Consider the following 14,894-nt stretch of genomic DNA (forward strand, 5'->3'; position numbering starts at 1 on the left):
CGGGGCTGGGGTCGGCCCACTGCGGACCTTTCACCATCCGGCGCGGCCTGGAACGTGGCAACTTCAACAGCCTGACCGCGGGAGAAGACGGCAGGGGAAGAGAAAAGACATTCTGGCCTTCCATCACAGTGAGGAGGGGACTGGAGGAGACTCAGTGTGATGGATGTTTCTTTTTTTTTGTTTTGTGTTGGTTGTGGTTGTGCAATTGCTTATTTTATTGCTCGTATTGTTGGACTGTGGCTAACGAAATCTCGTCCAAAAGACTTGTTTTTTGGATGACAAATAAAGGTAATTCTGAATTCTGATTCTGAATTCTGAATTCTGAATTCTGAATTCGGATTCAAAACAATACAATACAATACAATATATCTTTATTGTCATTGTACAGGGGTACAACGAGATTCGGAATACGCCTCCATTATGATGCAATAATTGAATTAATTTAAACAACAACAACCCAACGAAACATTAAGAAAATTGAGATTTAATAAAGTAAAATAGGTGAGGTAAAGTAACCCACTTTAGTATCAAGCCAGGATTTTTTTTTCTTAACTCTATGTAGAGAGCTTGATTATAGAATCTTCAGAGAAAATCTATTGCTAAATCACAGCAGAAACTTACTTCACTCATTCCTCCTGCGATTACATTACCCTTTGCCAACTGGGAGTTGTAATGTGGATCCCCCTTTGATCAAAGTTCAGGGAAATAGCTGTGTGTTTTCTGGTGGGGAACTGCCACGAGGGTTTGGTGATTTCCTGTGAATGCAATGACTTCAGACGTTAGACTTCAGAGAGCGGGAACAGGCCCTTTGGCCCGCCAGGTCCCTGCCGAGCACCATCCTGCACACGATGGACAATTTTCAATTCTACCTCGCTCGCTCGCCTGTCAGACAACGTTCTGCCATCGCTTTGCCACAGCCAGTGCCACATCTGTGCCTCTGCGGAGATCGTCCACAGTCCAAGCCCCTCTGCCACAAGTCAGTAGGTGATCCATTGTCTTTACCTCTCCACAGTTGCAGTTGTCAATTTTACCAAAGCCGATTAACCTGCAAACTGCACGTCTTTTGGGGTGTGGGGGGGAAACCGGAGCACCCGGAGACAACCCACAAACCCACAATGGAGCCGGAATGCATTGTTTGGCAGCTAAAGAATGGTTTGAGACCGAGTGAAGCCCTCACAATCAGCATCTGCTGGGAGATGGCCTCCAGCATTTTAATGAGATTTACATTGTCTTAGCTTGAAAATTGACATTTTCAGCAGATAAGCAGATGTTCGAACATTGCAAACAGTTGCAGGATTAATTCTGATATTTTAACAAAATATTGATTTTTCTAATTCTGAAGCAAAGTAACATTCTTCTCTACTGCTTATTTTGTTTTAATGTTCAAATAGCTACAAATGATTTGCGTAAGTCTTCTGCTGCTTGCTAACAGGACATTGCATTAAATTACATTCACCAGGGAGGTATTGCTGTCAGCTTGCATTTAAAGAGTTTAATGAAGCACTAAGTAAATTTAACATTCTCAACCAATTGTTTTCTTCTCAGTGGTAGTAGAATCCTTTTTATAAAGTATTTCATTAAACATGAAATCTTTTTTCTAGAATGGTGGGGTGCAACAAGCCAATGACTTTAAACAATATAATCGCATCGCATATAAAAATGCATAATGCAAACCCAGTTATTGAAAACAAGGTTAAATAATTACAATCATCTTCATTCAGACCCTACTTATTGCGTTCAGTCCCAATGTGCTGGAATTCGGCACTCTTGTGCCGATAAATACTGTATGCTGTGTTAATGCAGCCACTGTTGGTCACGTCTTCAGTGTTTTATGGGACACTCAATCGGTTTTTTTCAGGATCATTAAAAGTAATGGATAGGAAAATAGGGCAGTGCGTGGCTGATGCAAGCCACCAGCTCTATTCTCACTCAGCCCTCCCACCAAAGTTGTGATGGGATGCTATCCACTTGGCTTAACAAGTGTAGCACTAACAGCAGTGCACAACAGCAGAAACAAAAGGGAGTGGGACAGTGGCCCAGCGGTAGAGTTGCTGCCTTACAATGCCAGAGACCCGTGTTTGATCCAGACTATGGGTGCTGTCTGTATGAATTTGGTACGTTCTCCCCGTGACCGTGTGGAGGTTTTGCCCTGGTTCTCCAGTTTCCTCATGCACTCCAAAGACGTTCGGATTTATAGGTTAATTGGCTTAGGTTAAGATTGTAAATTGTCCCCGGTGTGTAGTGCGTGCTAGTGTAACGGGGATCGCAGGTCAACGCGGACTCGATGGGCCGAAGGGCTTGTTTCCGCCCTGTATCACTAAGCTAATGAAATTTAGTACCATCCAAGATAATGCAGTCCGTTTGGCTGACACTTTGTCCACCCCAATAAACACTTACTGCTTTAACAATGAGCTATGAAAGCATCATAATTAAGTTATTAGCCGATCGGGTTTTTTAAAATTTCAAAAATAAACTTTGTTCAAAATAGAAAATATATACAAAGCAAAAACTGCAAAAAACTCTTAATACTTTCTTCGTGTCAATATTGCTAATGTCAAACGCAGTAGTGTTGGCACCCATCTTTACACAAAACGCCCGTGTAACTCATGTGGCCCCTGGGGTGATATCCCTTCCATTGTTTGAGGGGTTTGTCCCATCGGACTCTACCCCTCAAAGTAACGGAAGGACCCTACCTACAATGTGGTCCTCCTCCACAGAGCCTTTGCATTAGCTGCATGAAGCTTCAGTGCTTCCCTCAGCATGTTCTCCTGCAGTCTGGAGTGGGGCAGCCGGCAACTATTTCCCGATCGACATCTCGCTGTGCTAGCGAACCCACAAGTTTCAGGCAAACCAAGTGGGTGTCTCTCACTGAATTGATGGTCTTCCAACAGCTATTGACGTCCATCTCCAAATGTGTTGCTGGGAAAGTCCTCTGTCATGGCGCTGCTTGGGATGAACTGTGGCAAGGACCCTTGCATCATTCTCCAGACTCTCTGCAAATCCACACTCTGCGAAGAGGTGGGCAGTCATCTCCTCTCCACAGCAGTTGTCCCGAGGGGCAGTGTTTATTGGTAAGTAAGACACTGATGGAACAGGAAGGATCTGACTGGGATAGCTCCTCTCATCACCAGCCAAGTAAGGTCTTGGTGCTTGTTGACGTACCGGCGATGAACCATTTTGCTGGACGCAATGAGCAGAATCCTTTATTACACAGGTTGGAATCCCACCAGGCAGCTTTATCTCCCCTCTCCCATCGAGCAAAAGGTATAGAAGTGTGAAAACGTGAAAACTCCAGATTCAGGGACAGTTTCTTCCCAGCTGTTATTAGGCAACTGAATCATCCTACCACAACTAGAGAGCAGTGCTGAACTTGATCTACCTCTGATAACCCTTGGACTATCTTTGATCGGACTTTTACTGGCTTTATGTTGCATTAAACGTTATTCCCTTAACATGTATCTATGCACATGTAAATGGCTCAATTGTAATCATGTGTTGCCTTTCCGCTGACTAGTTAGCATGCAACAAAAGCTTTTCATTGAACCTCGGTACATGTGACAATAAATTACACTAAACTAAACTATTATTATAGAGCCATTAGGCTACTGGGTCTGCACCTAGCACGAAGCACCCATTCGTACTGATCCTGTGGTGCCTGATTAATCTACCATCCTCCGCGTCTTTGGGCCGCGGGAGGAAACTGGAGCCCTCGGGGAGCATCTATGCCTTTGCAGGGAAAGCATAATTCAACCGGGATCGCTGAAGTTGTGAGGCAGCAGTCTACTAGCTGTGCCACTGTGTAATTCAAATCATTATGTAAATTCCCAGTAATGATCACCAAGAAACTGCTGAGTTGTCATAGAAATCTATTTTGTTCAGAGGCGGCTTTTGGAGAGAAACCCCCCCCCTGCTATCTTCGCTTGGTCGGGCCGACCTTTGACTTCAGACCCACCGAAGTAGTTTTCTCTTAGTCGCCATCTTAGTTCTGGTAAACAGAAGTAAGTAAATAAAGCTCGACACTGAGCAAGCTCCCCCAGTTAATCAGGTCATAAGTGATAGGAGCAGAATTAGGCCTTTCGTCCCATAAGTCCACTCCGCCATTTTAAACATGGCTGATCTATCTTAACCCTATTCTCCTGCCTTCTCCCCATAACCTCCGACACCCGTACTAATCAAGAATCTATCTATCTCTGCCTTAAAAATATCCGTCGACTTGAGCCCCAGCTGCGGATCACGAGGTGAATAGTGGGACTATGTCTAACTGCTTCAGTTCAGGAGCAATTAGGCAAGGACAATAAATGCTGGGATTGCCATTAGATATCCGCATCCAATGAATAAAGAAAACAAAAGAATTGTGCAGTGGTGCAAAAACCCAGCGCAGTTATTTACCGAGGGTTTCTATCTGTCGTTCCAAAATCCATGGTGGTTCCCAACATGAAGAACAGGGCTCTGAACAGCAGAGCCACTGAAACCACCGCCTGCAGATTCCCTTCCAAATCACATGCAATTCTTACCTGGCAATATATTGCTGGCCCTTTATTATTACCGGGTCTACACCCTTGAGTCCACTGCTGGCAGCACGGGCGATTGTTTACTGCCAGAGGGACCGTAGCAATTCAAAAAGATGCCCATTCTCACAGGCATTTAAGGATGGGTAATAAATGCTGGCTTATGGCCTTTATCAGTGAAGCCTACGTTTGCATTAACAGATAAAGAATAGATAAAGTGGTCATGGCTGAATGGTCAAGTTCATGGACTAGAAGTCCGTTGGGGTCTCCCCGCACGGGTTAGAATCCTGCCAACTACGGTTAGTTTTACGGGCGGCACGGTAGAGTTGCTGCCTTACAGCGCCAGAGACCCGGGTTCAATCCTGACAACGGGTCCTTGGCGATACAGAGTTTGTATGTTCTCCCCGTGACCTGCGTGGGTTTTCTCCGGGATCTCCGGTTTCCTCCCACACTCCAAAGACATACAGGCTTTTTAGGTTAATTGGCTCGGTGAAAATTGTAAATTGTCCCTAGCGTGTGTAGGATAGTGTTAGTGTGCAGAGATAGCTGATTGGCACGGACCCGGTGGGCCGTAAGCCTGTTTCCACCTAACTAAACTAAACTAAACTAAACTAAACTAAAGTAAACTAAACTAAACTAAAGTAAACTAAACTAATAATGAGGAGCAATGGTGTTGTGTAGGACTCCAGCCACCTGTTCTATTTGTTGTCATGAATTAAAAAGAATATTACTCAGAGAAGCCCTGCGATCTCACCCAATTTACCAAGCAAAGGTTAATTCTCAACCAAGCCCTATTAAAATCAGATTAAATGGGCCTTCAATCAGATTAAACCAGATCAGATCACATTTTAGAAAATATTTAGAAAGGCACATGGATCGGGAAGGTTTAGACAGGTATGGACTAAATTAATATCTGTAGGAAGGGATTGCAGATGCTGATTTACACCGAAGATAGACACAAAATGCTGGAGTAACTCAGCAGGTCAGGCAGCGTCACTGGGGGATAGGAATAGGTGGCATTTTGGGTCGAGACCCTTCCTCAGTTTGAAGAGGGGTCTTGACCCAAAGTGTCACCTATTCCTTTTCTCCTGAGATGCGGCCTGACCCACCGAGTTACTCCAGCATTTTGTGTCCATCTTTGGACCAAATGAAGGCAGGCGGGATTAATGTAGATGGGGCATCTTGGCAAGTTGAACCAAGGGGCCCGTTTCCTTGCTGCATGACTCTATGACTCAAATTGGGCAATCATCTCGTCACGTTCCACAGCATGATGTTAGTGTGCAAAATCAATCTGACAGTCACCTGCATGCCAACCTCAGTGTTCATCGTGAGATGGTGTGAAGCATTGTAAGAGATGGGATGGTGTATTTTCAAGAATGCCTTGTGGAGTTAAGAGGACGGGTGGGCGCAGACATGGAAACCTACTTAGAGAAACTCAAAAGGGGGCTCTCAGGTATTTTATTCGTGTACACAAATTATAACGGAAACTGGCCAAGTGATGAACCAACAAGGATTCATCTACCTGAAATGTTAACAGAGGGTCATTAAACTGAAACATTAACTCTGTTTATCTTTCCACGAATGTTTTTCCAGCATTACCTGTCTTTTACTTCAGGTCTCCAGCATCTGCAGCTCTTTTTAACTTACGAAGAAGTTCCGTCCTTCACGCTGCAGGGAACTGCCAGGCTTGTTGATTATCTCCAGTATCTTCTGCTTTTTCTGTGGAAGGTTATTTTGTGATTGTATTGCTCGAATACCAGAGCAGCTCATGACAGTTGCTGAGGTTCACTTTGTTTAGTTCAGTTTAGTTTAGCAATCCAGTGTGGAAACAGGCCCTTCGGCCCACCGAGTCCGCACCGACCAGTGATCCCCGTACACTCACACTATCCAACACACAAGGGGCAGTTTACAATTTTTACCAAAGCCAAATTAACCTACAAACCTGCACGTCTTTGGTGTGAGAGGAAACCTGAGCACCTGGGGAAAACCCACACGGTCACGGGGAGAACGTACAAACTCGGTACGGACAGCATCCGTCGTCAGGATCGAACCCGAATCTCTGGCGCTGTAAAGCAGGAACACCACCGCTGCACCAACGTGCCACCCTTGAGTCCAGTGTTAGTTGGTTGAAATCTTGAGCAGAATTGGAGGTGGCTTGGTTTTAGTAGATTGGGCTGAAGGGACACTAAGTATCTTGTGAATCGTACACCATTACTCTTTCTCCTTCTGAAACGTCTCTTAACGGCGTTACAGTATTATAAATCGTACTTTTCAAGAGTAAATAATGCAGTGAATAAAAGCAAGTGCGATAGCAGCTGAGTACCATCAGAAATCCTTTTGGTGCAGTATAATTGATGAGAGTAAAACCGTGCCTCAGAGCACAGGTTCATGCTTGGATTTGTAGGTCTGAATGTGGTCACGTTGCATTAATCTACATTCACAAGGATGCAAGTTTTAAACACTCGCAGATTTCACCTGAATCTGATAGTGTAAGAAAATAACTGCAGATGCTGGTACAAATCGAAGGTATTTATTCACAAAATTCTGGAGTAACTCAGCAGGTCAGGCAGCATCTCTGGAGAGAAGGAATGGGTGATGTTTCGGGTCGAGACCCTTCTTCAGACTGATCAGTCTGAAGAAGGGTCTCGACCCGAAAACGTCACCCATTCCTTCTCTCCAGAGATGCTGCCTGAGATGCTTCAGACTGATCAGTCTGAAGAAGGGTCTCGACCCGAAACGTCACCCATTCCTTCTCTCCAGAGATGCTGCCTGATCACCTGAATCTGAAATCCAAAATACAAGTTTTTTTGTTAATAGATATGAAATCAAATCTTTCAGAAATCCTAACTTTGTGCTGATTGTTTTTATTTGTGTATTATATCACATGCAACCATTCTCATCACAATGCTTTTGACACAAAAAAGCATGCACCACGAACTCATTAAAATAGCATCATTCAAGTCAATATATATTTCCCTTTGACAGCAGAAAGAAAAAAATTGCAATCTATTTTCAAATACTGTCCTCGTTTAGAGTACCAGGCAGGGTGAAATTCTCTGCTCTGAAATTCCAACATATGGATGCACGAATCAAAAACAAACAATATCAAAATTCATTTTGCATCATAGACTCATATAGAATAGAAACAGGTCCTTTGGCCTCTGTCCATGCTGACCATCAAGTACATATTTATACTAACCCAATTTACCAACATTTGGTACATAGCCTTCTACACCTCGACAATTCAAATGCTTGTCCAGATCTTAAATACTGTGGAAGTATATCTTGTAATATCTTCTTCACTCCTCACCTTCCACTTTCCACTCTACCAATGCCCCTTTGTGATTTTGTGTACCTCTTGCAGATCCAGTCATCCTCTTCTGCTTGATGGAGCCAGACTCACCTCAAAACTGGAACATTTATTTCATTCCAATGCACATTAGCCAGGATGGTCAATGGGAGAAACTTCTTGGTTATAGACAATAGAAAATAGACAATAGGTGCAGGAGTAGGCCATTCGGCCCTTCGAGCCAGCACCACCATTCAATGCGATCATGGCTGATCATTCTCAATCAGTACCCCGTTCCTGCCTTCTCCCCATACCTCCTGACTCCGCTATCCTTAAGAGCTCTATCTAGCTCTCTCTTGAATGTATTCAGAGAATTGGCCTCCACTGCCCTCTGAGGCAGAGAATTCCACAGATTCACAACTCTCTGACTGAAAAAGTTTTTCCTCATATCTGTTCTAAATGGCCTACCCCTTATTCTTAAACTGTGGCCCCTGGTTCTGGACTCCCCCAACATTGTGAATATGTTTCCTGCCTCTAACATGTCCAACCCCTTAATAATCTTATACATTTCGATAAGATCCCCTCTCATCCTTCTAAATTCCAGTGTATACAAACCTAGTCGCTCGAGTCTTTCAACATATGACAGTCCCGCCATTCCGGGAATTAACCTAGTAAACCTACGCTGCACGCCCTACGCTGCAGTTATCTGGGTGACTGACAAAAATAGCCTATCTACTTATTCTCAAGAAGGATCCCAACCCGGAACATCACCTATCCATGTTTTCCAGAGATGCTGACTCCAGCAGTTGCAGTCTCTTGTTTGGTTTTGAACCAGCATCTGCAGTTCCTTGTTTCTACCATCTACGTATTATTTGTTTGGACCAGTTTTGCGTTTCATGCTGAGAACTTCACTCATTGAGTACTCGCTCTGTCCGCCTGGACCTACCTGATCTCCCGGTTGCCAAACACTTTAATGCCCCTTCCCATTCCCACACTGACCTATCTGTCCTCGGCCTCCTCCATTGTCAGAGTGAGGCCCAACGCATAATAGACAATAGACAATAGACAATAGGTGCAGGAGTAGGCCATTCTGCCCTTCGAGCCAGCACCGCCATTCAGTGCGATCATGGCTGATCACTCTCAATCAGTACCCCGTTCCTGCCTTCTCCCCATACCCCCTCACTCCGCTATCCTTAAGAGATCTATCTCATATCTCGCTTGGGCAGCTTACACCCCAGTGGTCTGACTCTTGATTTCTATAACTTCAAGTAATGCCAGCATTCCCCCTCTCTCTCCATCCCTCCCCCACCCAAGTTGCACCAGCTTCTCGTTCCCACTCAACAAACAGCTAATGTCACCCATTCGTTCCATCCAGAGATGCACAGTCCATAGTCCACAATGGCCTGTTTCCTTATATCATCGTTACTTTTTTGCATATGTTTCATTCATTGTTCTTTATCTCTCCACATCACCGTCTATTGCTCTCGTTTCCCATTTCCCTGACTTGTCTAGTCTCGACCCGAAACATCACCCATTCCTTCTATCGAGAGATGCTGTCTGACCCGCTGAGTTACTCCTGGCCTAGACAGGCGTAGGCCATTTGGCCCTTCGAGCCAGCACCACCATTCAATGTGATCATGGCTGATCATTCACAATCAGTACCCCGTTCCTGCCTTCTCCCCATGCCCCCTGACTCCGCTATCATTAAGAGCTCTATCTAGCTCTCTCTTGAAAGCATCCAGAGAATTGGCCTCCACTGCCTTCTGAGGCAGAGAATTCCACAGATTCACAACTCTCTGAATGAAAAATATTTTCCTCATCTCCGTTCTAAATGGCCTACCCCTTATTCTTAAACTGTGGGCCCCTGGTTCTGGACTCCCCCAACATTGGGAACATGTTTCCTGCCTCTAACGTGTCCAACCCCTTAATGATCTTATATGTTTCAATATATCTTTGGTGTCTATCTTTGGTTTAAACCAGCATCTGCAGTTCCTCCCTACAGATTATAATCTCAAGCATTGACTTATGTAGCTTAATTCTCATTCTTGAGTAAAACAATGGTGCAACATCTTACTAAACTGGCAAATCCTGCATGATGCATTAAGCTATCATGGCCTATCATATTTCATATTGAGAATTTTTAGAGTTCAGATGAAACCATAGTCAGGTTTCTACTGTGGACTATGTAAACATGGAGACATTACCCAAGGTAGCAGCAGTTCCTCAGATGGTGATGACCAATGCAGAACCAAGAGATTTACTGAGTAGGAAGGAACTGCAGATGCTGGTTTACACTGAAGAGAGACACAGAATGCTGGAGTAACTCGGCAGGACAGGCAGCATCTCTGGAGAGAAGGATTGGGTGCCGTTTCGGGTCGGGACCCAAAGGGTCTGAAGAAGGGTCTCGACCCGAAACATCACCCATTCCTTCTATCCAGAGATGATGCCTGTCCTGTTGAGTTACTCAATCTTAAGACATTTACTGACCCTGCATTTGCACCACTCTTAACTGAGCCTGTCCATGTGAATGCTTACCACTGGGCTGTAAGCTGCAGCATCTCATATTTCGCTTGGGCAGCTTACAGCCCAGTGGTATGAATATTGATTTCTCTCACTTCAGGTAGTCCCGGTATTCCCTCCCTTTTTATCCCTCCTCCATGCAAGTTGCATTAGCTTCTTGTTTTCACCCAACAAACAGCTAATGAAGGCCTGTTTCCTTATATCATCATTACATTTTTGCATATGTTTCATTCATTGTTCTTTATCTCTCTACATCATCGTCTATATCTCTCGTTTCCCTTATCCCTAACAAGTCTGAAGAAGGGTCTCGACCCAAAACGCCTCCCATTTCTTCTCTCCAACTCTCTGACTGAGAAAATGTTTTTCCTCATCTCCGTTCTAAATGGCCTACCCCTTATTCTTAAACTGCCCGTCCCGCTGAGTTACTCCAGCTTTTTGTGTCTATCTTCGGTTTAAACCAACATCTGCAGTTCCTTCCTCCGCATGTTAATGCATGTATGTGGCCACTTTCTGTATCATACAGTCTGTATGCTATGGGTTTTAAAGAACAGATTGAGGAACACAATTGCATTGTAGGCTAGATCACCATAGGAGCTCATGGGATACGTTTGGCACTTAAGAATTGGCATCTAAGTGAGAGCATCTGTCTAACCACATGAAGCAGCTTGGACCAGAATTAAACCATTGTTGAAACATTTAAGGGATTTTAATTTTGGCTGCGTGGTGCACTCAAATTAGTTTTTTTTTCTAAAATAAACAAATTCTTGAAGGCAATACTGCATGCATAAAGGATTCATGAACCTCTGTTATCAAGCAACTAAACCATCCTACCGCAACCAGAGAGTAGTTCTGAACTACTATCTACCTCATTGGAGACCCTCGGGCGATCTTTGATTGGACTTTACTGGCTTTATCTTGCACTAAACGTTATTCACGGTATTCCCTTTATCATATACCAGTACACTGTGAATGGCTTGATTGTAATCATGTGCTGTCTTTCCTCTGACTGGTTAGCAAGCAACAAAATTAATTCCCGGGATGGCGGGACTGACGTATGACGAAAGAATGAGTCGACTGGGCTTATATTCATTGGAATTTAGACGGATGAGAGGGGATCTTTATAGAAACAAATAAAATTCTTAAAGGTTTGGACAGGCTAGATGCAGGAAACATGTTGCCGATGTTTGGGGGAGTCCAGAACCAGGGGTCACAGTTTAAGAATAAAGGGTCGGCCATTTAGTTGAAATCCAATTTCAACTGTGACCAGAAATTCAGAAGGAGAAGTTGATACTGGTGCGAATCTACCCTCAGGAGTAGAAGGAAACTAGGTATAGTAGTGTCTGTGGACTTGCTGTTCCCTACATATGAATGCAAGTAACAGTAGTCATAATTACTGGTTGGTTCCTCAAGCCTTCTCCTCCAATGGAAAAAATCATGGCAGCTCTAGTCTTTGTTGCAATAGCACCTTTACACTCTGATGCAGACACCCATTTACCCTTTGGTTGGTCACATGTTTATTAGTCTCTGTCCTCAATGTATTCAATGCCTCCACCTGCACTGTTCTCTGGGGAAACAAATTCCAAAGAGCTTTGGAGAGAAGAAATTCTTCCTCAGCTCCATTTTAAACAGATTTTTTTAAATTCTGAAACCATGCCTCCTGGCTCTAGAAACGCCACTAGGGGAAACATCCCATCAGCTTCCAACCTGACAACCCACCTCGGAATCTTATATGTTTATGTGAGACTATTCATCATTCTTCTGAACTCAATGAATTTTAACCCAGGTTTCCCAATATATTGTCCTCAACGCCATGCACTCTAATAATTGCTTTTGGAAACCCAAATATACTACATTTACTGCTTCCCCTTGTCTTTGTTACAGACAAATTAAGGGCGGCAGAGTTGCTGCTTTACAGTGCCAGAAACCCAGTTCGATCCTGGCTCTGGGTGCTGTCAGTACGGTGTTTGTACGTTCTCCCTGTGAGAGTGTGTTTTTTTTTCCGGGAGTTCTGGTTTCCTCCCACACTCCAAAGACATTCAGAATTGTAGGCGAATTGGCTTGGTGATATTATAAATTGTCTCTAGTGTGTGTAAGATAGTGATAGTGTGCGGAGATTGCTAGTCAGTGTGGACTCGTTGGGCCAAAGGGCCTGTTATTGTGCCGAAGCTCTAAACTAAACTAAAACTAAACTATACAGACAGAGGGGCACCAATTATTCTTCATTGCAAGCATTCCACAGTCATTTCATGGCGGTTTTTAAACAACTATGTGTCAAGAGTAGATCGTATGAAGAAGAGTCTCAACCCAAAGCAGCACTTATCCATGTTCTCCAGAGGTACTGCCTGACCTGCTGAGTTACTGCAGCACTTTGTGTCCTTCAGTGTCCAGAGTCATCCTACATGGCCGTTTAGTTCTTTCTACAAGGTACATTTGCCCATACCATGGCTTCCCCTTTAAAACCAAGCACTAAACGAATATAAACCATTTATATCAATACAATCTATACAAGGCTTGGATAGAATGAGTGTGAAGAGGTTGTTCCCACTAGTGGGAGAGTCTAGGACCAAAGGCCATAACCTCAGAATAAAAGGACATACCTTTAGAAAAGAGATGACAAATAATTTATTTTGTCAGAGGGTGATGAATCTGTGGCATCCTTTGCCACAGAAGGCTGTGGGCGCCAAGTCAATGGATATTGTTAAGGTGGTGATTGAAAGTTTTGTGATTAGTGTGGGTGTCAGGGGTTATGGGGAGAAGGCAGGAGAATGGGGTTAAGAGTTGGATTAGCCATGATTGAATGGCAGCGGACGTGATGGGCCGAGTGGCCTAATTCGGCTCCTATCACTTATGAACTTATGAACTTACGAAGCCAGCGGTGAGCAACTTTCCTGACCACTGCAGTCCATGTGGTGAGGTTACATGCATGCTTGTTAGGTCAAGGATTCCAGGACTTTGACCTGTGACAATGATGCTCAGCAGAGAACCCACCAAATCCCTTCTTTTAGGAAGGAGATGGGGAGAAATTTATTTAGTCAAAGAGTGGTGAATCAGTGGAATTCGCCACAGAAGGCTGTGGAGGCCAAGTCAATGGATATTTTTAAGGCAGAGATAGATAGATTCTTGATTAGTACGGGTGTCAGGGGTTATGGGGAGAAGGCAGGAGAATGGGGTTGAGAGGGAAAGATAGAATGAATGGCGGCGTGGACGATGGGCCGAATGGCTTAATTCTGCTCCTATAGCTTGTGAACATATGAACAATTAAATAATAAATTAGTTATTTGCAAATATAAACAGGTATTTAACCAAACATAAATTCATTTCAATCTCTTAATTTGATTGCTGACATCTTCACTTTCAACTGCACTCTCAAGTACCCTCTTCAGATTCTGATAATTGCAGTGGATCATCACCCTAGAGAGGCTCTACACACACTGAGTATCACATCCTATAACGCACCTGGTACCTTCACATAATGGCCTTCATAACAGTGCATACATATTAGTATCAAATATATAATCTACACATCAACTGTTAACATAAACCTGGTGTGAACTAATAATTCTTCTCATGTTGCATGGTGGTAAAAATTGTACAATGCATTTGGTGAGTTATTGAATACCATCAACAGTGCTCACTTTGGTGATCTCTTAAAGCTCTCGTTCTTTCACATTGTCATGCATTCAGATGTGTTCTGACCTTCTGTGGACGCCGACTTCTCCTTTTCCTTGCTATTTATTTTTTAAATTGCAAAGTCATCTCGTCTGTCGTTCCTTTTCTGAACTGTCTCCTCAGCTCTCAATTCTGCCATGACTGTTTTCTTATTACAGTCTGACAGTGCTAAATTGGGCTGACGTTGTAAGACCACACTTTCTGTGACATCCCTCGCAGTGCTTTCAGAGCTTTTAAACCGGTCTCTGGGTTGAAATGCAGCCTTCTCATAAAACATCCGATTGAGCCAGTTAGTCTAACATCGGTAGAGGGGAAAATCATATCATATCATATCATATCATATCATATCATATATATACAGCGCGAAAACAGGCCTTTTCGGCCCACCAAGTCCGCGCCGCCCAGCGATCCCCATACATTAACATTATCCTACACCCACTAGGGACAATTTTTACATTTACCCAGTCAATTAACCTATATACCTGTACGTCTTTGGAGTGTGGGAGGAAACCGAAGATCTCGGAGAAAACCCACGCAGGTCACGGGGAGAACGTACAAACTCCTTACAGTACAGCACCCGTAGTCAGGATCGAACCTGAGTCTCCGGCGCTGCATTCGCTGTAAAGCAGCAACTCTACCGCTGCGCTACCGTGATTAAAGATGGGATAGCAGCACATTTGGAAAGTGGTGAAATCATTGGACAAAGTTAGCATGGATTTATGCAAGGTAAATCATGTCTGACGAATCTTATAGAATTTTTCGAGGATGTAACTAGTAGAGTGGATAAGGGAGAACCAGTGGATGTGTCTGCAGAAGGGTCTCGACCCGAAACGTCACCCATTCCTTCTCTCCCGAGATGCTGCCTGACCTGCTGAGTTACTCCAGCATTTTGTGAATAAATCAATGTG

The sequence above is a fragment of the Rhinoraja longicauda genome, chromosome 2 (assembly GCF_053455715.1).
Source record: "Rhinoraja longicauda isolate Sanriku21f chromosome 2, sRhiLon1.1, whole genome shotgun sequence".
NCBI lineage: Eukaryota > Metazoa > Chordata > Chondrichthyes > Rajiformes > Arhynchobatidae > Rhinoraja > Rhinoraja longicauda.